This window comes from Siphateles boraxobius, unplaced genomic scaffold (genome assembly GCF_051911475.1).
Source record: "Siphateles boraxobius isolate OS27281-9 unplaced genomic scaffold, OSU_SipBor_1 46, whole genome shotgun sequence".
Lineage (NCBI taxonomy): Eukaryota > Metazoa > Chordata > Actinopteri > Cypriniformes > Leuciscidae > Siphateles > Siphateles boraxobius.
In genome coordinates this window covers 3,213,165-3,237,539 of record NW_027509097.1, presented here as the reverse complement: position 1 = coordinate 3,237,539, position 24,375 = coordinate 3,213,165, and the positions used below count along the sequence as shown (strand labels likewise).

At 42.6% G+C, this 24,375-nt stretch overlaps 1 long non-coding RNA gene across 1 annotated transcript in view; it reads right to left on the bottom strand.

The window, feature by feature from the left end:
- The window catches only part of LOC143709705 (uncharacterized), a 48,349-nt gene extending 31,088 nt beyond the window's left edge, over nt 1–17,261 (bottom strand). Inside the window, exon 1 of the long non-coding RNA XR_013194390.1 lies at nt 16,894–17,261. This is a non-coding gene — a long non-coding RNA (uncharacterized LOC143709705). The remainder of the gene's footprint in view (nt 1–16,893) is intronic.
- Nucleotides 17,262–24,375: the final 7,114 nt, after the last annotated feature.

Below are 24,375 nucleotides of genomic sequence, written 5' to 3'. Positions count from 1 at the left end.
ACTTATTTATACAATAATACTTAGTTAAACAATAATTATACAGTACCACCGTTACCAGTCAAATTAAATCATTTAATCAAAATCCATCTTTGCAGTGCAGAGGTGAGACAGAAGCGGCATCAGAAGTGGCATTAATATTTACACTCCATTTACAATTGCATAAATACAGCTATGAGATTATTCAATATTTAAATATGAAATTATTTCTAATTTTAACGTTTTTAATTAAAGGGTACTTTAAATATGAAACTAAAACCGCCAGTAGGCGGCGGCAAGTCACTGTCTTAATACCTTAAGCGAGTTGAGGGAGTCATTCATTCATTCAACCGATTTGTTCAAACGGCTGATTCATTCGGGAAAGAAACAAGTGATTGTTCATTGAATCGTTAAAATGACTCGTTCAAAACGTGGATTTCAGTCAAGAAATCATCGCTGTCTGTTGCATTGAGACTCTGCTACGGTTTCATTTTAAAATTCTAGTCGGCGAAATAAAGGGAAAACAAACAATATTGACAATAGGGTGTCTAAAAAGACAAAAACTAATTTGGGGACATAGGCCTACCTATAACTGCACACATCACGCAGTGAAAGCACGAGAGACAATTGCAATGTCAGCTCACAGTGCATCGTACATCATTAAAACAATGATTACAATATCATAGTAGACAATACACATCGCACACCTCTACGCACATAAAGAATGAACTTACAACTGAACTGACATTTACCAACTTTCTTCTTGGTAGAGGAGACAGGAGACAGACGTTATTCTGCCGCGAATGTGATGCGAATTATCACGTGAAGAAGCAAATCCACAAAGATAGAATTATAAAAAATAATACTACGCTAATTAGATAATTTTAATTTGGAAAACATTTAGATATGTCTAAGTCGAACTGTCATCTAAAATTTAAGACCTTTCATAAGTAAAAAAAATACTTTATAAGACTTTTTATGGCCTTATTTTAAAAATCTAATTTAAGACTTTTTAAGACTTTTTAAGGATCCACGGGAACCCTGCAGGCTACTATAGCTCGTCCTGGGTCGACATTTTTATTCTGTTACTTTAGGCAGTTTTGATTTTTATGCTGTTTAATGTTGATGATCACATTATATTACATATGCCTCTGCTTACATATGCTATCACTTGTTTCTGCTTCCTCTTCGCTTGTGTTTTGATCAGGAGATTCTGTTCTCTTTCAGAAGATGCATAATAGCACGGAAAGCTGGAAATTTCCATCAATGGCGAGGGCAGACTTAATTACAAATACATTATTTTACAGTGTGCTGCTCAGAAAAAAACAAACAATTTTTTTCTTGATTGGCAGATTTTTTTAAAACTCAAATCTGCCTTATTTTGTTGTAAAGATAAGTATTACAAATTTATTCTACATTACATTATTCATTATTCAGTGAACTTACCCTTTTTTCAATTCCAAAGTGCCACTGTGAAGAAAAAAAAATAGTCATTATTACACAGAAAGTAAGTTTCAGACTCCAATGTTCTGGGCACATCCACTTTACCCAAGATCATCTCTACTTTGTGCATCCAAATGGCCTTGTTTCAAGTTCAATAAAGCAGCACGAACACAGCAGCAAGCTTACACAATGGAACATGGCCTTTTACTGCACCCTCTGGGTATCCATTTAAGAGACTGCATGGGAGAATGTCTGATAAACTGTTGTATGAACCACCTTATCTCTTCCAGCCAAGACCACAGAACAGATAATATTACAACAGAGATGATCCCTTCACCAAAAGCAGCCAAACACTAAAATGCACACACATACGCATCCCAAAACATCACACTGAAGGTGTTATTGGTCTCTCCAGAATCCCTCATTTACACACACTCAGTACTGCATTGTTTTCCTCCACACCAATTTGACACATTGCTTGGAGAGCTGGATGTGAGACAACAGGACGATTGTGTGAGCTTTGCCCCAGGGTGGGCTTTTGGACTGGGCTCTTGTTGCTTTCTTACGTGCCAATCAATTGTGTTCATGCAGGTTTCAATGTAGCATAAGGATCTGTAATATAGGCTACAGAGTGTTTGTATTTAAAAATGCAAGGAAGATGAGAAATAGCGCCAGAGAAAGAGAGACATTGACATTTCTACCCGAAAGCTATGAGTCATCTATGTGCAACAAAGAGTATAAAATGAATCTGTAATCATATTCACATTAATGGACCCAACAGTTAGTCAAACAACCGAAGGGTTAACAGTCACCCAGAATACACTCACAATCAAACTCTATTGTAACTATACCGTAATGTAGCTCAAACATGAATTGGGTCTCAGGTCTGGAAGCAAACAGAATGGCTAAACCGACCGTCTGCTAGCTGTCTCACGTCACTGAGGTCACATGAATTCCATCGCATAGAGACTCTTTCACCTAGATATCATCATATAGAGACCGTGTCTGTTCCCCGAATTAGGAAATACAAAAAACTCCTTAACCCATTTAAGGGTAAAAATGTAATTGATGTTCAACAAATAAAAACAAATGATAAAAGCTTTGGTTGCTGAATATTCGATTCCTTACTTCAATTCCTGCACTTATTGTTAACGATATGATCACATATTATAACCAGATGTGAAGTGTTTGACAGAAACCTGGCTACAACCAGACGATTATATTACTTTAAATGAGTCCACCCCCCAAGATCATTGTTATAAACATTAGCCTAGTCTGAAAGGCAAAGGGGGAGGGGTTGCTGTAATTTATAGTAGTATATTCAGAATTACAGAGAAGTCTAGTTTCAAATATAATTATTTTGAAGTGTTGGTGCTTAATGTAACACTATCTAGTGTAAATGATAACTCACGTTTGAGATTTGTGCTAGCTACTCTATACAGGCCACCAGGGTACCATACAGACTTTATCAACGAATTTGCTAATTTTCTATCAGAGTTAGTACTGGCTGCAGATAAAGTCCTAATTGTTGGTGATTGTAATATACATGTAGGTAACGAAAAATATCCATTGGGATTAACATTCTAGACATTCTGAACATTATTGGAGTTAGACAACATGTGTCAGGACCTACTCATTGTCGTAATCATACTCTACATCTAATATTATCACATTGAATCAGTGTTGATGCAGTTGATATTCTGCAGCAGAGTGATGAGATTTCAGATTAATACAGTCTTGTGTATACTTCATTTAGCCAAGGCTTCAAAGCCGACTCCATGTTACAAATAAGTTAGAACTATCAGTTTTGCTACTAAAGATTGCTTTATTAATAGCATTCCTGATCAGTTTCATCTCCTCAGCATCCCAGATAGCTTAGAAGAACTCAATATTGCTACAGAAACGTTTGACTCTCTCTTTTCCAGCACTTTAGACACAGTTGCTCCTTTGCGCTTAAAAGAAGATTAAAGAAAATAGTTGTAGTGTTGGTTCAGTGTGGGTGTGATGGAAGAAGACAAGGGTCGGCATAACTGGGACTCGTACACGATTTTATTAACAGAGTTTTTGAACAGGAAATATGCGCGAGGTGCGCCTTCACCATAGAACACTCTATAGCAATGTTCAAACACTCTTAAATTTCCACTATTTTCCACTATTAAATTAGCTCAGTCCATCAATTCTCAGTCCTTTTCTGTGCACAAGCTCCCAGTCCTTCTTTCTCCCCGTTCTCTCACTCCAGCCGGCTTTTATGCGATCTCCCCACCCCAATTACTGCAATCAGAAGCAGGTGATCGTCATTTTGCACTTGACCTACTTACCCACCGCTCGGTTCCGCCCTCTCTCTCCGCTACGGACTCCGCTAAACCACGCCCCCCGTCGCCACATACCCCCACCGCCCGACTCAGGCCGGGGAGCCATCCGGCCTGCAGCCTCCCCCCCCCCCCCTCTCCTCCTGGAGAGGAAGTCAGCCACAGCCATCTGTGCACCCGGCCTGTGGATCACCTGGAATTTGTTAGGTTGTAAAGCCAGATACCAACGGGTGATCCGTGCGTTGGTATCCTTCATGCGATGGAGCCATTCCAGGGGAGCATGGTCCGAACAGAGGGTGAACTCCCGCCCCAAGAGATAATAGCGGATGGTGAGAACGGCCCAACTGATGGCGAGACATTCTTTCTCAATGGTGCTGTACTTAGTCTCTCTCTTAGAGAGCTTACGACTAATGTACAGCACTGGCCGCTCTTCACCATCTATCTCCTGGGACAGGACAGCACCCAGCCCCCTGTCCGAGGCGTCAGTCTGTAGGGTAAAAGGGAGAGAAAAGTTAGGAGCCTGTAGGAGCGGTCCACCACATAGAGCAGCCTTTATCTGGGTAAAGGCCTGCTGTCACCGCTCCGTCCACTGGACGGTATCTGGTGCTTCCTTTTTAGTTAGGTCAGTCAGCGGGCTAGCGAGGTCCGAATAACCAGGCACAAACCTTCTGTAATATCCCGCTAGCCCCAGGAACTGCCTAACCTCCTTTTTGGTCTTAGGTCTCGGACAGGTCGCAACTGCTGCCGTCTTATCAATTTGGGGACGCACCTGTCCATGACCCAAGTGGAAACCCAGATACCTAACTTCCACATGCCCAACTGCACACTTCTTTGGGTTGGCCGTGAGATCCGCTTCCCCCAACGTTCTGAGGACATCTCGCAAATGCTGCATATGCCGCTGCCAATCATTACTATAGATGATAATATCATCCAAGTAAGCAGCGGCATATGCAGTATACGGCCGGAGAATTCTGTCCATCAGGAGTTGGAAGGTCGCTGGAGCCCCGAACAAGCTGAAAGGAAGAGTAACAAATTGGTGTAATCCAAACGGCGTTGTGAAAGCGGTCTTTTCTTTGGATATTGGAGTTAAGGGGATCTGCCAATATCTCTTCGTCAAATCCAGTGTCGAATAAAAACGAGCGGTACCGAGCCGATCAAGTAATTCGTCAACCCGCGGCATTGGATACGCGTCGAATTTCGACACAGCATTCACCTTGCGATAATCCACACAGAATCGGACCGAGCCGTCGGTTTTAGGCACTAAAACTATCGGGCTTGCCCAATCACTGTTGGATTCTTCTATTACCCCCATGTCCAGCATAGCTTCTAATTCATCCTGAACTATTTTCTTTTTATGTTCAGGTAAGCGATATGGCCGGCTACGCACTACTACGCCCGGTTCGGTCTCAACGTGGTGCTGCATGAGATTTGTCCGACCAGGCAGGGGCGAGAACACATCCACAAATTCTGCTGGTAAATTACGTATATCAGTGAGCTGGGACGGCGAGAGGTGATCTCCTCCAACTGCCAGAGCGAGAGATTGAGACTTTGAGCTCGCCTCTGGATCCTCCACCCCGTTCACCACCATCGCAAACATCACTGACTCCGCCTCATTCCACTTTTTAAGGAGATTGAGGTGGTAAATTTGATGTGCCCCTTCCCTATCTGTTCGAATGCCCAACAATTCGTAAAGTTCATGAATGGTACGTGACATAAACGCCGTGCCCTGGTCGGTGAGAATCTCTTCCAGGATTCCCACCCGGGAGATTAACTGAAACAGTGCGCTTCCAACGCTCTTCGCGGAAATACTGCGAAGCGGCACTGCTTCTGGGTATCATGTTGCATAATCCACTAGGACTAATGCAAAACTATGCCCCCGTGCAGATCGTTCCAATGGCCCGATGAGGTCCATGCCAATTATTTCGAAGGGGACCTCTATTAAAGGAAGGGGGCACAACGGTGCTTTTGGGGTGGCCGGTAGATTCACCAACTGACATTCACGACAGGACGCGCACCACTTGGGCATGTTCTCGTGAATGCCCGGCCAAAAAAATTTCATTAGACGATTCAGTGTAGCTGCCTGCCTACACGATTCAGTGTAGCTGCTAAATGCTCAGCCATCGGATTGCAGTGAGCCGCCTGGAAAAGCGTTTCCCGGCGGCTCTTTGGTACTAATAACTGAGTTGTATCTTGCTTTGATTGGGCGCCCTGGGTCACCCGATACAACTTATCTTTTATGATTGCGAAATAAGGATATGAAAATGGCCAATCTGGGTGGAGAGGCTGTCCGTCGATTGTACAGACTTGGTCAAACGCATTTTTGAGCGTCTCGTCTCACGACTGTTCCAAAGGAAAGTCATCACGCTCTGAGAGTGACATTCTCTCAACAGCGTTCCGTTCCTCTGGTACAGGCACAGATGGCCCCGGCACAGCCTCTTCAACCTGATGGACCGCTCTCTTCCCCTGCTTCCTTTTTCCCCCAGAAGCACCCGCACACAAATGTGCCAATAACACTTTAAACCCCGGCCAATTAGTCCCCAAGATTAGCGGGTGTCGGAGGTGCGGGCTAACGGCCACCTCCACACTATGCTTTTGGCCCCGAAATTGAATAGTGACTGGCATTAACGGGTAATCCACCACCTCCCCGTGCACACACCGAACCTTAACCATGCGAACCTTAACCACACCGAACCTTCTATCCAATGCCTCTGGTTGAATCACGCTTTGATGGATAGAGGTTTGGTTACAGCCTGAATCCACCAAGGCCTGATAAGTACCCCCCTTAATACTCACTGGTATCTGGTACAGTCCAGCTTGATCGGGGACGGCCTGCGGTGTGTCTGGGACCCTGACCAGCGTCCCCACCTCCGCTAAACCACGCCCCCCTCGCCACAATAGTCCAACGCTGTGGTACAATGAGCACACTCAGGGCCCTTAGGATAGCAGCCAGAAAAATGGAGCGCAACTGGAAGAAAACTAAACTAGAAGGGTTTTTTTTCTCGCATTTTAATGGAAAGAGAGCACGGTTGCGTTAAGAGAGGCCTTAAAAACAGCTATATCTGCTTATTTTTCAACCCTATTAGAAGAAAATAAACAAAACCTTAGGTATTTATTTGAAACAGTGACTAAATTAACGAAAAATAAAGCTTCAACCCCAGACGTTTCCAAGTAGCACAGCAGTAATGACTTTATTCACTTTTTTGCTTACAAGATTGATAATTGTAAGATAGAGAAAATTATAACTATGCAACCGAACCATATAGTACAGTATCACATCAGACAGTGCATTGGAGTCTCCCAGAGGAAAATTTTGATTCATTCATTGCTATAAGAGAGGAAGAATTTTCTAAACTCGTTAAATCATCTAAATCGACAACATGTATGTTAGACCCTATACCGACTATGCTATTGAAAGAGATGCTTCCAGAGGTCATAGATCCTCTGCTTAATATCATTAATTCATCTTTGTCAATAGGATACGTACCGAAAACTGAATACCGAACTGAGTACCGAAAACGAATACGTAAACCGCTTGTTAAAAAAACTCAACTTGATCCTACAGAATAAGTAAATTACAGGCCGATCTCGAATCTACCTTTTCTGTCAAAGATACTAAAAAAAAGGCAATATCCCTCACAACTATTTTCCTTTTTAGAAAGAAATGGTATCTGCCAGGATTTACAGTCAGGATTTAGATCTTACCATAGTACTGAGATAGCTCTCATTAGCTCTCAGAGTCACAAATGATTTTATCTTATCATCTGATCGTGCTATCTCTCTATTAGTGTTACTCGATCTTAGTATGCATTTGATACTATTGGACCACAACATTCTTTTAAATAGACTCGAAAATTATTTTGGCATTAGTGGAACTGCATTAGCATGGTTTAAATCATACAAATCTGACCGTTATCAGTTTGTAGCAGTAAATGAATAAATATTGTATCGATCACAATTCAGTATGGAGTACCACAAGGCTCAGTACTAGGACCGTTGCTGTGCACTCTGTATAAGCTACCCTTGGGAGATATCATTAGGAAGCATGGCATTAGTTTTCACTGTTATGCTGATGATACTCAGCTCTATATTTCTTCATGCCCTGACAAAACTTACCAATTCACAAAATTAACGGAATGCATAGCAGATATATATATATAAAAAAAATAAAAAAAAACTGAATGACTAGTAATTCCCTACTATTTAACTCTGAAAAAAACTGAGATTCTAATTATTGGACAAAAAACTTCCTACTGTAAACCTAGAATACTGTCTAACACTTGATGACTGCTCTGTCAAACCTTCGTCGTCGGTTAGGAACCTGGGTGTGCTCTTTGATACCAATCTTTCATTTGAAAGTCACGTTTCTAGTATCTGTAAAACCGCATTCCACGATCTTAAAAATATATCTAAATTACGCCATATGCTCTCATTGAACAATTAGTTAATGCGTTCATGACATCAAGGCTAGATTATTGTAATGCTCTTATGGGTGGTTGCCCTGCACACTTAATAAATAAACTACAGCTGGTCCAAAACGCAGAAGCTAGAGTTCTTACTAGAACCAGGAAGAATGACCATATTAGCCTGGTTCTATCAACACTGCATTGGCTCCCTATTAAACTTTAAACTATTAAACTATTCAATTTTAAAATATTGCCGATTACTTACAAAGCACTAAATGGTTTAGCTCCCCAGTACTTGAGCGAGCTTTTAACGCATTATAGTCCTTCACCTCTATTGCAATCTCAAAATTCTGGCCAGTTGATAATACCTAGAATATCAAAATCGACTGCTGGCGGTAGATCCTTTTCCTTTTTAGCACCAAAACTCTGCAACAGTCTTCCTAACATTGTCCGGGAAGCAGACACACTCTGTCAGTTCAAATCTAGACTAAAACACATCTCTTTGAACTAGTATACACACTACACCTTATAAACTTCTACAATTCAATGTGAGGCTGCATAGATTAGGTCAGCCGGAACCGGGAACACCCCCATAAATCCTGATGTGCTCGTTACATCCTAAGTAGAATGGAGTCTACGCTAATATTAGTCTCTCTTTTTATGCTGAGGTTTACCACAGTTGGCCGGATCCAGGCCGGATCCAGATCTGATGAAGGACTTGCGTCTGGACACGAATACAACGCAGTCCTGAAGTGTCAACTAGTCTCTCCCCTGTGAAGGCCCCTTTCTCCCTCCCTTTACCCCTGTACAGATAAAACGTTGTCAAAATAGTTCCGGTTCACATGGCTACTTGGAAGCGATAAATAATTCTGTGAATGAGGAGGCGGGAGCGTGTTTAGGGTTTTCTGTTAGAACGGTGTCGTGTAAGCGGTCCCTAAGTTAATAACTAATGATCTTTGCAACGGAAGTGCTTAGCTGGACAATAACTTGATTCTAGAGCTGCTGTAAAGCCAAAACAATCTCTGTCACTTTAATTTCTTATCATCTCTGTAAAGTTTTTCACTGTAAAATTTCACTCCTTTGAAACAGTCGTTAAAAGTGCTATATCCAAACAGCGGAAGGTGACTTAATGGCTGGTAAATCACAGCTCTGCTGTTGTTTAGGAATCTATGGCATTTTTTTTAGCTATTCAGTCCATGCCGTGTCAATCATTCTTCCAGCATGTTTTTATTTAAAGCAGAACTAAGTAACTTTTTTACCTTAACCGAACAGCTTTGGAGTCATTGTAATTTTTATATTACTGATTTCGTGTTGAATGGTGGTCGTCTCGCACCCCCCTGGTGCCTGTGAGCCGCAAAACCACCCTTGCAACTTTGGGCTGGCGGGCCTTCGGCCTCAGTGTTAGGAAGTATCGTGTGATATCAGGTCTCGCGAGGTAACAAATTGCTTTACGGCACTGCACGCGTACACGCCCCCATCCAGGATACGGCTAGCTATAAGAACAACTATCGTCCCATGGCAAAGCTGGCATATAAGAAGCAGAAAGCTAGAAAAGCATTGTCGGAGGAACAGAGAAAGAGGAAATGGCAGACTGACCGAGCGAGGAGTCAGACACGAGTAAACATCGGACCTGCGTTTTTAGAATGGCGAAAAAAACGAAGAAAGCGCGTTCGGAAGAGTCTAGAAAAAGGTAACGAGAATCTGACAGCACGAGGAACCGGACAAGAGTCCCACTCTAACAGTCTTTCACTGTTGAAGTTGATTCCTGCGATTATCATGAGAACAGTTGTCAATATCTCACATAATTATCAGGACATAAATAAGCCTACATGTTGTAAATAGTGTAAATGAGCGTAATTTGCAAACTATTATGATAAATTGCAATAATCATGTCTAACAACACCATAACGGACATTGTTACGAAATCAGGGCTCTCAAGTGTCACGCATTGAGCGTGACAGTCACTCATTTCGGTCTTTTGTCACGCTCTCCCGCCACACATTGTATTTCTCATGCTGAAAAACTATTTGTAATATATTTAATATGCCAAAACTCTGGCCGCGCCGCTCTCACTGTGGAACCGGCAGGAATCAAGCGCGTCTCCTCTGGTGTTGTTCGTCGAGCTACACAATAACCAATCAAAAAATAGCACTATTGTATCTGGGTAAGATTTAACGCAACAACCAATGACAAAAATGTATCTGTCAGCTGGATGTCACTCTTGCCTGTTTTCAAAACTTGAGAGCCCTGCGAAATAATGCGACGTACATGATACACTTTATTGGTGTCATCTGGCATTTAGGCTCAGGTAAGCCTAACGCGGTAGGCTACTTTATTATTATGAAGTGCAGAGGCCGTGAGTGCAGATACGCTCCGCGTGAGTGGTGTTTACGACAGTAACGTTAAATACAAGTACTCTACAGCGACTCTAGGGATCGCTGTCTGACAAAAACAGAAATCCTGCATAGTGCCGCTTGTAAACTTAAAAGCATCGAGATTTCAGGTCCAAAAGCCAAAACGTTCACCGAGACCTAAAGCAGGATGCCTAACAAACACAGAAACAGATGCTATGTTTTCTATGTTCTGTAAGCTATTAAGTGTGGTTGTCTGTGGTAAAAAATATCAAATAACTAAATAGAAATCTCTCTCTCTCTCTCTCTCTCTCTCTCTCTCTCTCTCTCTCTCTCTCTCTCTCTCTCTCTCTCTCTCTCTCTCTCTCTCTCTCAAAGCTCTCTGAGAGCTTAGTGAGTGTGAGCGTGTATTTGCTTATTTTGTGCTTCCTTATACTCTTTATTTTTCTTTTCTCCTCTAAGTTTGTTTATTTGATTTTGTATTTATCTTGTGTGTTGTTTGTTTGTGCTGCCTGCTTTCTTAGTAAGCATTAGGTGTGGGAATTGGCACAAATGTGATGATTCGATAGTATTGCGATATTTGGGCAACGATTCAATATTATTGCGATTCTCAATATATTGCGATACAGCAAGTATTGCGATTCAATTCTGCGATATTGCGATTTATGTTTATTCAAAGGCATTACAAAAAATGAGGAAAATAAGACCGCTCAACTCACTTTAAATGTCACATTTAATTCTGTAAACATTATCTTCGACACATTAACCGAAGTGCAAAAACTTAGGAGGGTAGTGCAAAAACTTGAAAACTTGTTCTTGAACATTCAGGATATAGGACCTTATTACAGGACAGGACGTAATTATTCTCTGAATAGGAGACCTCTCACATGAATGGTGAGCTCTAGACTTGCTACGATAGTTAGTGTTACATGGTGTCGCAACAACGGTTTAATCACTTGCCCACCGCGGCACCGCAACAACAACAAAAAAGTTTCAAGCGTTAAAAATATTCAACGCAATTACGCAGTATCCTACCTGTATTACACACACACACACACGCACACACACACACACACACACACACACGACCCACAGAAAAGACGCGCGTCAGTATCGAGTTCTCTTTCGGGCTTGAACAAACCATAACACACACAAATTATGCCAAAATGTCCGTTTTGTCGAGTGTCCTCATAAGAGCAGTCTTAAATTAGTTAAATACAGACTTAAATGAACATAGAGATTTGTGAGAAAATGGGACGCGTGTCAGAACGCGTCTCTGTCCCACATTGCACTGCATTAACGAATGTACAGCTTACGTAGCCTACGCTCAAAGGCTGTCCGAATTCGCTCATTCGTTTTCCTTCACTGCTTCAAGTGAACAGTATTAGTGGTCTAACTTATGAAATATGCCTAATAGGCCTAACTTAGTGAATGAAGGTTTAGGGGGCGATTTAAATAATAAAAGATCGATACTTGGCGCCCGTGTATCGATACTGTATTGCCAAAGAAAATATCGCGATACTATGCTGTATCGATTTTTTCCCCCACCCCTAGATAGCAGCTCAGGGTGGGACTGGGCTTGATGTCCTTACACTGCGTCACAGAGTCAAGATGGTATCCGTGGATTGTGGAGGCTTGCTGTCTGGGTGTAGAAGAAGTTGTTGGCCATCAAAACATTCTCCCTGCATCCAGAATGAGTAACGGTACCGTGATTTTTTTTTTAATATTCGGTGGAAAGAGCAAACAAGTTTGTTGCAATAGGTATAATCATTGACTAAATATTTACACCTGTTTTGCCTCTGTTGTTACCGTCAAAAAATCAGAAAAGTTACAATATTAAATATCCCTCCTTTTCTCAGTGATGATATTTTGATATGCTTTCATATTATGGAAAGTTGGTTTCGCCGATCGAAAAAAGATTGCGATCAGGTGCGAGTTTCCTTCATTGAAACATATTGTTTCATTTAGGAGATTCGCTTTTATGATAATCAAAGATGATGCTGAATTGGACTTGGCACTACATTTTTGTGTGGACGATTATGAATAGAGATTGTAACTACTATGAAATGCTTTGGATGTGGTAAATCCGGCCACTTAATCTGTTCATGTCCTGACAAGTTCAATAGTAATGCAGCTGGAGGTAGTAAGGAAAGTGCTACGACTGAGGAAGATACTGTAAAACCGTCCTAGGTCGGTCTGACTGAAGCAGTGCCGACCGTGGATAAACCTGCTGGGGAAGAAACATCTGTTGTGGGGCCTGTGGAAGCTGGTTCGAGCTCAACAGAATCCAAGAATGAAGGTAAGGATTCTTTAGAAAATTCTTTAGCTGCAGAAACTGGGTTGTTGAACAGTGATGTAGAAAACATGAGGGAAGATGGTGTGTCTGAGATAGAAACAGAGAATAAGATATTCAACAAAAAGGAAAATTTGTGGAAAAGATGAGTAGTGCAAAGTGTTTTTTATTTTTAAAAGTGGTTGAAGATCAGAAAGAGTCAGAAAGTGAAAGTGAAAATGTCTGATTCAAGTACAGTGTTGTTACAGAATGAAGAAGTAGAAGCAATGATGTTGATGACATAAAACGTTTTCTTAAAACTACAAAAAACAAAAGAGGTATGATTGTAAAGGAATATTTCCCTGATCTAAAGCAGTTCCATGACAAAGCCATTATAGCAGAAGGATGCCTTTCAAACAAGAAGGTTTACCATTTGAAAAAGATTGTGAGGAAAGTTGGCATGGGTTTAAATGAAAATGAGGACTAATATTATTAATCTGGGTTTGCTTGTGTTTGTTTGTTTGTTTGTTTGTTTGTTTGTTTGTTTGTTTATTTCAGTATGGCAGAAGTGTGTATTGCCTCCTGAATGTTAATGGTGCTAGAGATTATAGAACAAGAGGTGAGCTGTATGCAATTATCAAGCAGAAAAAAATAGAAGTCACTTTGATTCAGGAAAAACATAGTGACGTGAACAATGGAAATGATTGAATGAAGGAATGAGAAGGTTTAGGAAAAATGACATTTTTTCCACCACAACTCCACCAATCTCGTATCAAGTTGAAGAGTTTTTGAAGGGTATACTTTCAAAAGTGAGAGCACAAGTAGAGAATTATAATGTTGTATTTATTTATGTACCGAACTCAATTGATAGGACGTTGTTTTTAGATACACTATGTTCTGTTTTACAAGATGTTTCTAATGATTACTATTTATTTTTGGGAGGTGATTTGAATTGTACAGTGAGTAATTGTGACAGAAATCATATTGAACCCCATATGTTTTTTATACATACTTTTAAATTGTTTGGGCTGAGTACAGAACAAAAAAATAATATTTTCAATCAGTACAAAAACGGTGGGATTATGGGAAGGTACAGATTAAACAGTTTTGTATGCCCAAAACAGCAGCAAAGTTTTAAATAAGTCAATTAAAGACTTATTTTTGAAAATTCTTTAAAAAAAGAAAAATAGAATCAACTGGCAAAATTATTAGGGGTTATATCACAGAGGGCTTTGCTTTGGTCAAGATTTGTAAGTCTTGACTATATGGATGCACCTTCAAAGTATTTTTTTTTTTATCCTGAAAGGAAAAATGGACAAAAAAAGAAAATAATTCACGCTTTGCGATCGGAGGAAGGAAATATGTTGCCCAATCCTGTAGTGAAAGGAGGGCAATCTTTTTTATTTATTTTTTATGAGAAACTGTACAGAAGTGAATTAGGATCAGACGATATCAATGAGAGTGTCTTCTTCAAGGATTTACCAAAGGTGTCTGATGAAGGTAATGCAGAGATTTCGGGTGCGCTTGGCCTGGGACAACTGCATAAGGCTGTTCAGAGCATGGAATACAGAAGGGTGCCTGTAATTGAAGGCATACCAATAGACTTCTATAAATGTTTTTGGGGAGTTTTAGGAGAGAATCTCTTAGAAGAACTTAATGGTAGTCTGGACGAAAGACCTCACAGGGATCAAAAATTGGAGACCTGTTTCACTTCTGTGGAGTGACTATAAACTTCCTTCAAAGATTTTAGCAAACAAAAGCATTCGACAGGCTTGAACACACATACTTATGGGAAACGTTAAAAGCTTTTGGTTTTAGTAAAAGTTTTATAGATAAAATTAAAGTTTTGTACAGTGATTTTGAGAGCATACTCAAATGTATATGTGGCTTTTGCACTCCTTTTAAAGTTTTTAGAGCTGTGAGGGGTGCCCGCTCTCTGAAATACTATATTCGTTAGCAATAGAACCTTTGTTACAACAATTGAGACAAAATGTACAAGTTTTATGTTTTGTTTTGTTTTAAAATGTTTTAATTTGCCAAATTTATAATTAATAAATTATAAAATAAACAAATGTATTTACAATAAGTCTCTCTGCATATGCTGACAATGTTTTAGTGTTTGTTAGTCAACAGAGTGATGTACAGGTTTAATGACAGTATATGATGATTTAAAAAAAAAAAAAAAAATATATATATATATATATATATATATATATATATATATATATATATATATATATATATATATAGCCCCCCTTCAAGGAGCTGTTGATGAGAAGTTGGAACATTTGCTTTAGCAAGTTCTATGGACATATTTCCCAACATTTACATCTCTCTCTCTCTCTCTCTCTCTCTCTCTCTCTCTCTCTCTCTCTCTCTCTCTCTCTCTCTCTCTCTCTCTCTCTCTCTCTCTCTCTCTCTCTCTCTCTCTCTCTCTCTCTCTCTCTCTCTCTCTCTCTCTCTCTCACACGCGCTCAAGTACTTCCAAGGTATGAATAAAAAAGCCATGCACTACTAACTCATGAACAGCAGATGGCAGTATATGGCAAGTTACAAGTGCCTTCAGCAGAAAACATGTCCTACTAGCCTACTACAAGAAGATGTATTAGAACACTATTTATATTTCAAAGCAGCACATTCTAGAATGTTTTATTCATGAAATACTGTAAATGTCAGAAGATGGGCTCGTAGTCTTTTCCAGCAACTGCTTTCTGTTTTTGTTTTTTTTGTGACATGTGACATTTAGATTTCTGAGCTTTTTAGTCTTTCTATGCATGTGTTAGTTTAGCCTTGTTAAAAGACATCTTTGTTATGTCGGACCTGTTAAAGCCCCATACATTCAGTAGTCACTCTTCTAAGCTGTGCATTAATATATAATCCACAGCTTAGTCTTTTGCTAATAATGGTGTCAAGTGTAAAAATAGTGTCAAAACTAAAAAGCCAAACTAACACAGACTGAAAATACTTAGCATAATACAAATAACACCTTCACAGATAAACTAATGATTTATCCTACACCATAGTGCGTATGACGTGTGTACATATAGATATTGCCCTGTTTCGTATCCTGGGCAGGGAAACAAGGAGCCACATAGACTAGCCTCTGTCAATACAGACAACACAAATCATATCCATAACCTGCACCTGAGTCTCCATGACAGAACCTGCACTGAATTATTTATAACAAGCCCTTTCAAAAAGAGCACATATTATTGAGCTTTGCATTGATATATCGGTTGCCAAACAAATCCTGTCAGTCCAAATAAATGGCTCTTTTTCCGCCCCATCTTGCTACAGTACCTGCAAAATGCAGGCATTCCATATCAAGTTGTATTGAAGGTATGACATGTTTCTCAAGTTCTCCCGTGGCTGAGTGTCATGTTTTACATTAAAGTACCATGCATATTTAATGATGAACTCTGCACCGCAGCGGGGCCTTAATATTGACTGAGCTATTTTTAGCAGGCCTCTCAGACAGAGAATTATTTTGAGGGGACCTAACCTTAACATCGGCAAAGACAGTTTTTACATGGCCTACAGATGTTTGTGTTTGAAGCAGCAGTTCTTACAGGTCATAAAAAGGTGCCTGTGAAGATTCCGACATGTCATGAAGGTTTTTTTATTTGGAAAAATGCCAAGCTGTTTCTTTTGGTCAATGGTAAGTTAACTAAATGGCACTTCTGATTAATAGGTTACAAAATATAGGGCCTAAAAAGTCTATTATTATTATCAATAAGCCCTTTACCATCATAAACAGTTCAAGGTTCTATATATTTGAGAATGCATGGCTTTTGTATTGCCAATGTGTGAACAGCTTGTAACAGCATTTTTAAAACGAGACCTTCCCCGTCTTCCATGGTTGTCTATGAAAGCCTGTAGACTGATTTTTATGTTAAGGACTTGGGACGTTTTTGCCGGGAAAACCAAAAGGATGTGACTTTTATGCACGCTCCTGGGAGCCTCTTACACTCGACACATGAAATGAATGCTTATATTCAGGATAATTCTTAAAGATCTATTCTGTACTGTAATGTCAATATTCCATGCAAAGAAAAGGGATTAATTTAAACAATCAGATTGCCAGATCTATACAGTCTATTCTCACATACTTTAAAATGAAACTATATAACAACAATTACCTCATCTGTCGACATGATGCTGCCGGCGAATTGCCAGAGTTGGTGCAAACATCCACAAAGCTTTCAGATAGTGATCAGATGATCTTAACTGCTGCTTTCTCACCGCTGTCATTATGGTTGTGTGTTTATTTTGTTGTTGAGAGAAAAGCGTGCAGCACTACATATTCATCTAACCGTCGCTCTCAGCAGCGTGGATGGCATCTGGATGCTCTTAGCAGTATATCGCTGTAAAGGTATTTCCAACTTCTTTTTATTTCTAAGCGATGAACTTTGCCGTGAGTATTTCTGGGCCTTGAATCACGACACCCTCAGTCTCTTACGTCACATGAGAGCACGAGTAAAACATTGTTGGCTGCAGTTCACTTTACAGCCACTGGTGTCTCTAATAACAAGGGTTTATGAATTCAACATTCTAGGCTACATATTAATGCTAATATTACAAACTTTGTAATAGAGGGTTTGCACCTACGTCACAATTTGGTCAGTTACCCGGATGCGTGGCCATATTGGAGATACTCGGATGTAAACAACAGCATGGATTGCACTGTTCTGAACACTTTGTTACACTAATTTATGATGTATAAACTACGGTAAAAAACACATGGAAGCTGTGAAATCATATAGAGAAGGACTTAGTAAGCAAGAAAGAGTGCGGAATTTTGACAAACTAAAGTTAATATGTGGTAAAGATCCGGACGAGCTAGCTTCTCTAGCCATTACCGCTATTATTCCCTCTATTTCTTATCCAGACATAGGCTACGTTCAGATTGTCAGTCCAAAAAAAGCACATGAAATCCGTTTCAAGCTATATCCAAATGTGGTTTGAAATCCTATTCGAATCACATATCAGGAAATCCGCTTCAGTCTGAATGCTCTGATGGGATTTCGTGTGGTATGTGACTTTCTTACGTCACTTAAAATGTAGTTCTCTTACGAGAGGTTCTCTCGTATTGCGTAAGTTTAGCTTACGCTACGGGAAAGATTCATCTTCTCGAGATATTGAAGCCAAAAAATTATCCTTAATTTTGTATTCATTGTCAACGCAGTGCAGCAGCTAGCAGACCTAGAGCAGGCCATCTTGCGTGCTCATTGGCTGCCCTGCGGGCAACTGCTGCAGCATACCAGTGAGCCCGGCGTGACGTCACGCCCAATGAAGGGCGCCCGCGCCTTTATAGCATCATAGCCCGCCAGAATGGGCTTGGCTTAGTGTATAAAAGTAGGGGCTGTAGGCTGAATTCCCTGATTTTTCGTCTCTTCAGCGAGCTCTTCGCATCGCTGGATCTGAGAGAAGCCACCGCCGCCGTCGAACAGCGAACAGCCAGCTTAGGACAGCGCTGAGGAAGCCGGCCGTCTTCGCCACCTTCAGCCACCCGTGCGAGCTACGCTATCCGGCGACGTATCCTTTTGCCTTGCTATGTATATTCTAAAAGAGCAGCGAGCGTCTTTTAAAGATGCCTCGCACTTCCTGCGGCTCGTGTAGAGCCCCGCTCAGTGCCGGAGACCGCCACCTGATCTGCGCTCTCTGCCTGGGCCTGGAACATGCAGAGCTCGCCCTCGTGTCCAGGGGCTGCGAGCTCTGTGAGGAGCTTCCGCTGTCGACCCTGCGGGCTCGGCTCGAGGGCCGCAGCAGTGACTCCGCCCTCTGTCGGGCCGCGCAGGAAGAAGCGCCGTTCCCTGAGACAGCCGGAACCTGTGGCCACAGCGACGTGCTCGCCGGAGAACCTCCCTTGAGCCTCGCTTTCGCCTTCCCCGCCTCTCCTCACCGACGCGCAGCTACCGCTTACGAGCCTCACTGCCGTCGCTTCAGAAGATGAGGCTGAGGAACACGCCAAGAGAGACTGCTGCTCCATCCTAGCGGAGGATGTAACATAAAAACCAGGGAATTCAGCCTACAGCCCCTACTTTTATACGCTAAGCCACGGCCATTCTGGCGGGCTATGATGCTATGAAGGCGCGGGCGACATCACGCCGGGCTCACTGGTAGGCTGCAGTAGTTCCCGCAGGGCAGCCAATGAACACGCGAGATGGCCTGCTCTAGGTCTGCTAGTTGCGGCACTGCGTTGACAATGAATACAAAATTAAGGATAATTTTTTGGCTTCAATATCTCGAGAAGATGAATCTTTCCCGTAGCGTAAGCTAAACTTACGCAATACTCGTTCCCTCTCTAGAGATAACCGAGGTTACGTTAGTAACCGAGTATCGAACATGCTGAAAGTCGCTGCCGAAACAAGGCTGTTGTTGTTGCAAAGTGCCGGACAAGCAGAAAATTATTATTTTTGAAACTGGCACAGATAAGAGCGCGGAAAAAAAGCTGTGCATACCAGCCTCCTACTAGTAGTGGGAAGTTCGGATCATTTTAATGACTCGGATCTTTGAGTCTCGTTCAGCAAAAAAATAAAAAACTTTTTTCGAGTCATTTAGTTCATTTCGTTGATTTCAGCATAATATAATTAAAATGGCATGTTAAATATCCCAACACATCTAGTACTTACGAAAATGTTGATTAAATTTTAAAAATAATAAAAATAAACTATAGGGTAATGCAGCCAAAGCCAAATTATAAGAAACCAAAAGGTTTTATTAATTGATAAGTTGTTGGGTCTTAAGTTCAGACTATTGCAGTCTGATTCTGGTAGTTCACCTCACCTCCTGATCCGAGACGTTCTTTCCTTTGCAACTATATAATTACCAGGTTAGTTCTCCTCTCGTGTCTCGAGACGTTAGTTGTCGACTCGTCCGTGTCTGACTCTGATCTGTCTGTGTCTGCTGGGCCGACCGTGCCGTGTGTGATACAGGGCCGCAAAGAGAAATGATTAGTTCATCTTTCGAGTCTCAAGTTCGGGTTCGGACGGGTCCGAGTCTTTGGTTCTTCCTGTCAGTCCCATAGAGGCTATGCTCTCATTACCGGAAAGAGAAATGATTAGTTAAACTTTTGAGTCTCGAGTTCGGGTTCGGACGGGTCCGAGTCTTTGGTTCTTCCTGTCAGTCCATAGAGGCTATGCTGTCAGTACCGGAAAGAAAAATGATTAGTTCATTTTCTTCGAGTCTCGAGTTCGGGTTTTAAATCCTTTGTTCTTTTGTCACGTGACCGCTGGTATCTCGCATCAAATACAACATTAGATTCATATTATTGACTGCGTCTGAATGTATATTATTTTATATTTAGGAATTAAAATACAAAATATGTGCAATAAACATTATCTGAAAAATAAAAGTTCCATATTATTAGCCTATTGTCCCTGTCCGTCTCTTTTCTAAATGTTTCTTGTGCATCTGTGGTGTGTTTAATTATATATTATACATCAATTAACTACTATTATATTATACATTAACTACGTGCTTGTTTGTAAAAAGGTTGTGAATTAGAAGGCTATTCAACGAAAGACGTGGACCCGGCCGAACCCGAACTCGAGACTCGAAAGATGAACTAATCATTTCTCTTTCCGGTACTGACAGCATAGCCTCTATGGACTGACAGGAAGAACGAAAGACTCGAACCCGTCCCGAACCCGAAGACTCGAGAGAGATGAACTAATCGTTTCTGTTTCAAGTACAGATTTAGAACCCATATGTTGCGCAATGCGCATGCGCAGTCAACACAAAATGAACGAATCGTTCGTGAACGACACATCACTACCTCCTACAGTTCTGCAGGCTCAAGACGCAGTAGTCCAGCGCGGCGGCAACACATTTCCATGTTGCAAATGCAAACCGCTCCATCAACACAACATCATTGCCACATATTTTCAAAGAGCTGCATGAACACACAAATCGGATCTGAACAGTTGCGATACACAGTGTGGACATCATTTTGGATCAGATTCCAATCGGATACAAAGATATTCGGATTTGGACTGACAGTGTGAATGTAGCCATAGTTAACAACTTTACGTCAACATTTTAGCCATAGTCAATGCTTCATTTACACATGATGTGGCTAATGCTGTGCCTCTCTCAACCAGAAACGCCTTAATTCATCTTTCTTGCACTCTTCTCTTTAACTTCTGGCAGTCTATAGAACTCAAAATGCTTTTTCCCGGTGCGACCGATTGTTACAGACCAAAACACAACCATTTTTCAGCAGCAATAATCAGCCAAATATGCAAGTCCGTTCAGTTCTGGCATTGTTTACGTTCAGTGCCTCCAAAATGGCCGACTTCCGGATTGATGACGTGTAGTGAAAACGTACTCGGTTACTAACGTAACCTCGGTTCTCTCTAGAGAGGGAACGACTACTGCGCAATATCTTACGCTATGGGGAAAACCTCTTTTTCACAAGATATTGAAGCCAAAAATTATCCTTAATTTTGAATTAATGTAAAACGCTGTGCGGCATCATGCAGACATAGGCAAGACGGCTCGCGCGCCTATTGGCTGCCCTGCGGCAACAATAGCAGCCTATCGAGAGAGGCCCTGAGTGACGTGATACCCAATGGGGGCACTTCGCGCCCATTTTGTCATGTCCCGCCAGAACAGGCATGGCCTTGGCCAATAAATACGATCGACAGGCTGATACAAACTGGTTTACATCACTGAAGCTAACCAGCGCTGTTGTATGCACGGCAAGGTATGGCAGTACTTGTTTCCTCTCCAGAGAGAACCGAGGTTACGTTAGTAACCGAGTACTTTCTCTTACGAGAGTATCTCTCGTACTGCGTAATACCTTACACCATGAGGAACACAATGCAACACGCCGTGCGTACTGGGATCCGACACCAAAGTCCCAAGGGCAGTACCCCGGGCCCCATATAGTGCATAATCACCGTAGACTCACAGAGAGGCTACAAGCATCATTCCCCATGAAATAGCATCCCACAGGAGCTAGTTATGTTAACAGTGTTTTTTTCACGCAGACAGGGTGAATGTGCTCAGCCTGAACTGGGTATAAGTACGGGTTATTCAACACCCATAGAGCTGTTCTATCGATCAGTAAGCGATGCACAAGCAAAACTCAGCATTCTACGCCGGCGCAGCGGGGCAGATAGTACTGAATTCTAGACCGACAGCAGGCCTGCAAGCCGGGAACCTCTAGGTTATAAAACCTTGTAAATGTAGACGGCGAGGCCCAGCCTGCCGCCATACAGGTATCCTGCAAGGAAATCCCGCTAGACCACACCCACGACGAGGCCACGCCTCTCGTGGAGTGCGCTCTGACACCCAAAGGACACTTCAGGCCCTTAGAAGTGTAAGCCAGCGCTATGGCATCGACTATCCATCTGGATAGGCTCTGTTTTGATGCGGCCAGTCACTTGGAGCGTCCGTTGAACAAACAAAGAGCTGCTCAGTCTGTCTGAAGACAGACGAGCGGGATACATAAGCTCTCAGTGCCCTGACAGGGCAAAGGTGACTCGCAGGTTCGTCCAGAGCGGAGCCACGAGCAGCACTGGGCATCCGTTTTAGGGGAAAAGCATAGAGGGGGCAGCGGGGCCATACATGGGCCAGGACATCCCTGCTCTTGGAGAAAAGTTCAGACAGTGAGCGTTCTCTTATGATGCAAACAGGTCCACTTGCGCTCTGTCGAATGTCTTCTACACCAGTTGGATTGTATGCGGGTGCAGCGACCATTCCCTTGCTGGGACATTGTTTCTGGACATACTTTCTGGTCCCAGAATCAGGCGAAAAGCAGTGAAAGCAGGTTGTGCTGAGCCCAGACCAGGAGGCGTTCCGTCAGCCTGTAAAGGTTTCGGGACCTGACGCCGCCCTGGCGATTTATGTATGCCACCACTGACATGTTGTCCGACCGGACCAAGACGTGGTGGCCTTTTAACTAGGGACAAAAGCGCCGTAGCGCGTTGTCGACTGCCAACAGTTCTAGACAGTTTATGTGTAGAAGCTTCTCCCGTTCTGACCACTGGCCAAAGAACGGTCTGCCCTCGAGCAGTGCTCCCCATCCTGAGATGGAGGCGTCCGTGGACACCACCTTCACACTCGAGGGAGTCCCCAAACTCACGCCTGACTGATACCAGTCGGCTATTTTCCAAGGTTCCAGAGCCGAAACGCATTCCATGTCGACCTTGAGGCGAAACAGACCAGAGGTCCATGCCCGGGGTGGAACTCGCGCTTTCAGCCATAACTGCAGTGGGCGCATGCGAAGCAGGCCCAGCTGAAGTACCGAAGATGCGGAGGCCATGAGGCCCTTTCAGATCTATTGACATAAACCAGTCTCCCTGGTAAACTTGCGCGAGGATTTTCCTGGTTGTACGCATTCTGAACTAGCTCTTCACAAGCGCTCTGTTCAGCTGCCGTAGATCTAGAATGGGTCTGAGACCCCCGTCTTTTTTCGGTACCAGAAAATATCTGCTGTATAGTCCCTCTTCGCTCTGAGATAAAGGTTATATGGCCCCTTTGCTCAGTAGTTTCGCTATTTCGGCTCGAAGTAGATGAGATACTTCGTTGTTTACCGTGGTTTCGACTCGCGCCGTGTAACGGCGGGGACGTTGAGCGAACTGCAGCGAATAGCCTCTTTTTATAGTGTTCAACACCCATTCTGATACGTGAATCTGATACGAATGTCTGATACGACATCGTGAATAGCTAGAGGTTCAGTGTGCTGAGACATAAACACTGTGTGCGGCGGTCGTTGTCTGTCAGTGAGCGACTCGATTGAAGCTGGTGAAGCTGGCGGGCGAACCGGCGAGCTTTCACGTGCTGGAGAAGGCTCGGGGACCTGCTGAATACGGCGCTTTACGGCGCGACACTACAGCGGGTGGGAGTGCAGACTCTGAGAAAAAAATGCCAGGCGAGTCCCCAGAGTCACCATGGCAATAGCTCGCTCAGCGAGCACGAGAGCTGCATGATCCTTACCCAGGCGGGAAACGCAGATGAAATGGCGGTCCCCGTCGCTGAGTGCGGCTCGGCATGAGCCAACAGGAACGAAGCATCTTTAAAAAGACGCTGCTCTTTTAGATAAAGAGAGAGTGTGAGTCGCGACGACGAACACACACTCTCAGCAGAGTAAAAGGATATTGACGCCGGAAAGTGTAGCAGGTACGGCGGCTGAAGGCGGCGAGGTGAAGGCCAGCGACTTCAGACTCGAAGGCTCGTCCCGCTGAAGGCTTACTATCAGACGGCGCGGCTTCTCACTCCGGATCCAGCAATGCAGTAGTGCTTCGCTGAAGAGATGAAAATTAGTTTGTATCAGCCTGTCGAGCGTATTTATTGGCCAAGGCCATGCCTGTTCTGGCGGGACGTGACGAAATGGGCGCGAAACGCCCCCATTGGGTATAACGTCACGCAGGGCCTCTCTCGATAGGCTGCTGCTGTTGCCGCAGGGCAGCCAATAGCCGCACAGCGTTTTACATTAATTCAAAATAAAGGATAATTTTTGGCTTCAATATCTCGTGGAAAAGAGGTTTTCCCCCTAGCTTAAGTCAGATATTACGCAGTACGAGAGATACTCTCATAAGAGAACCCTTTTTTTCAAACATAAAATGTTAATTGTCATTTCAGAAGGTCGAATTAAACATTTGCTGTGTATAAGA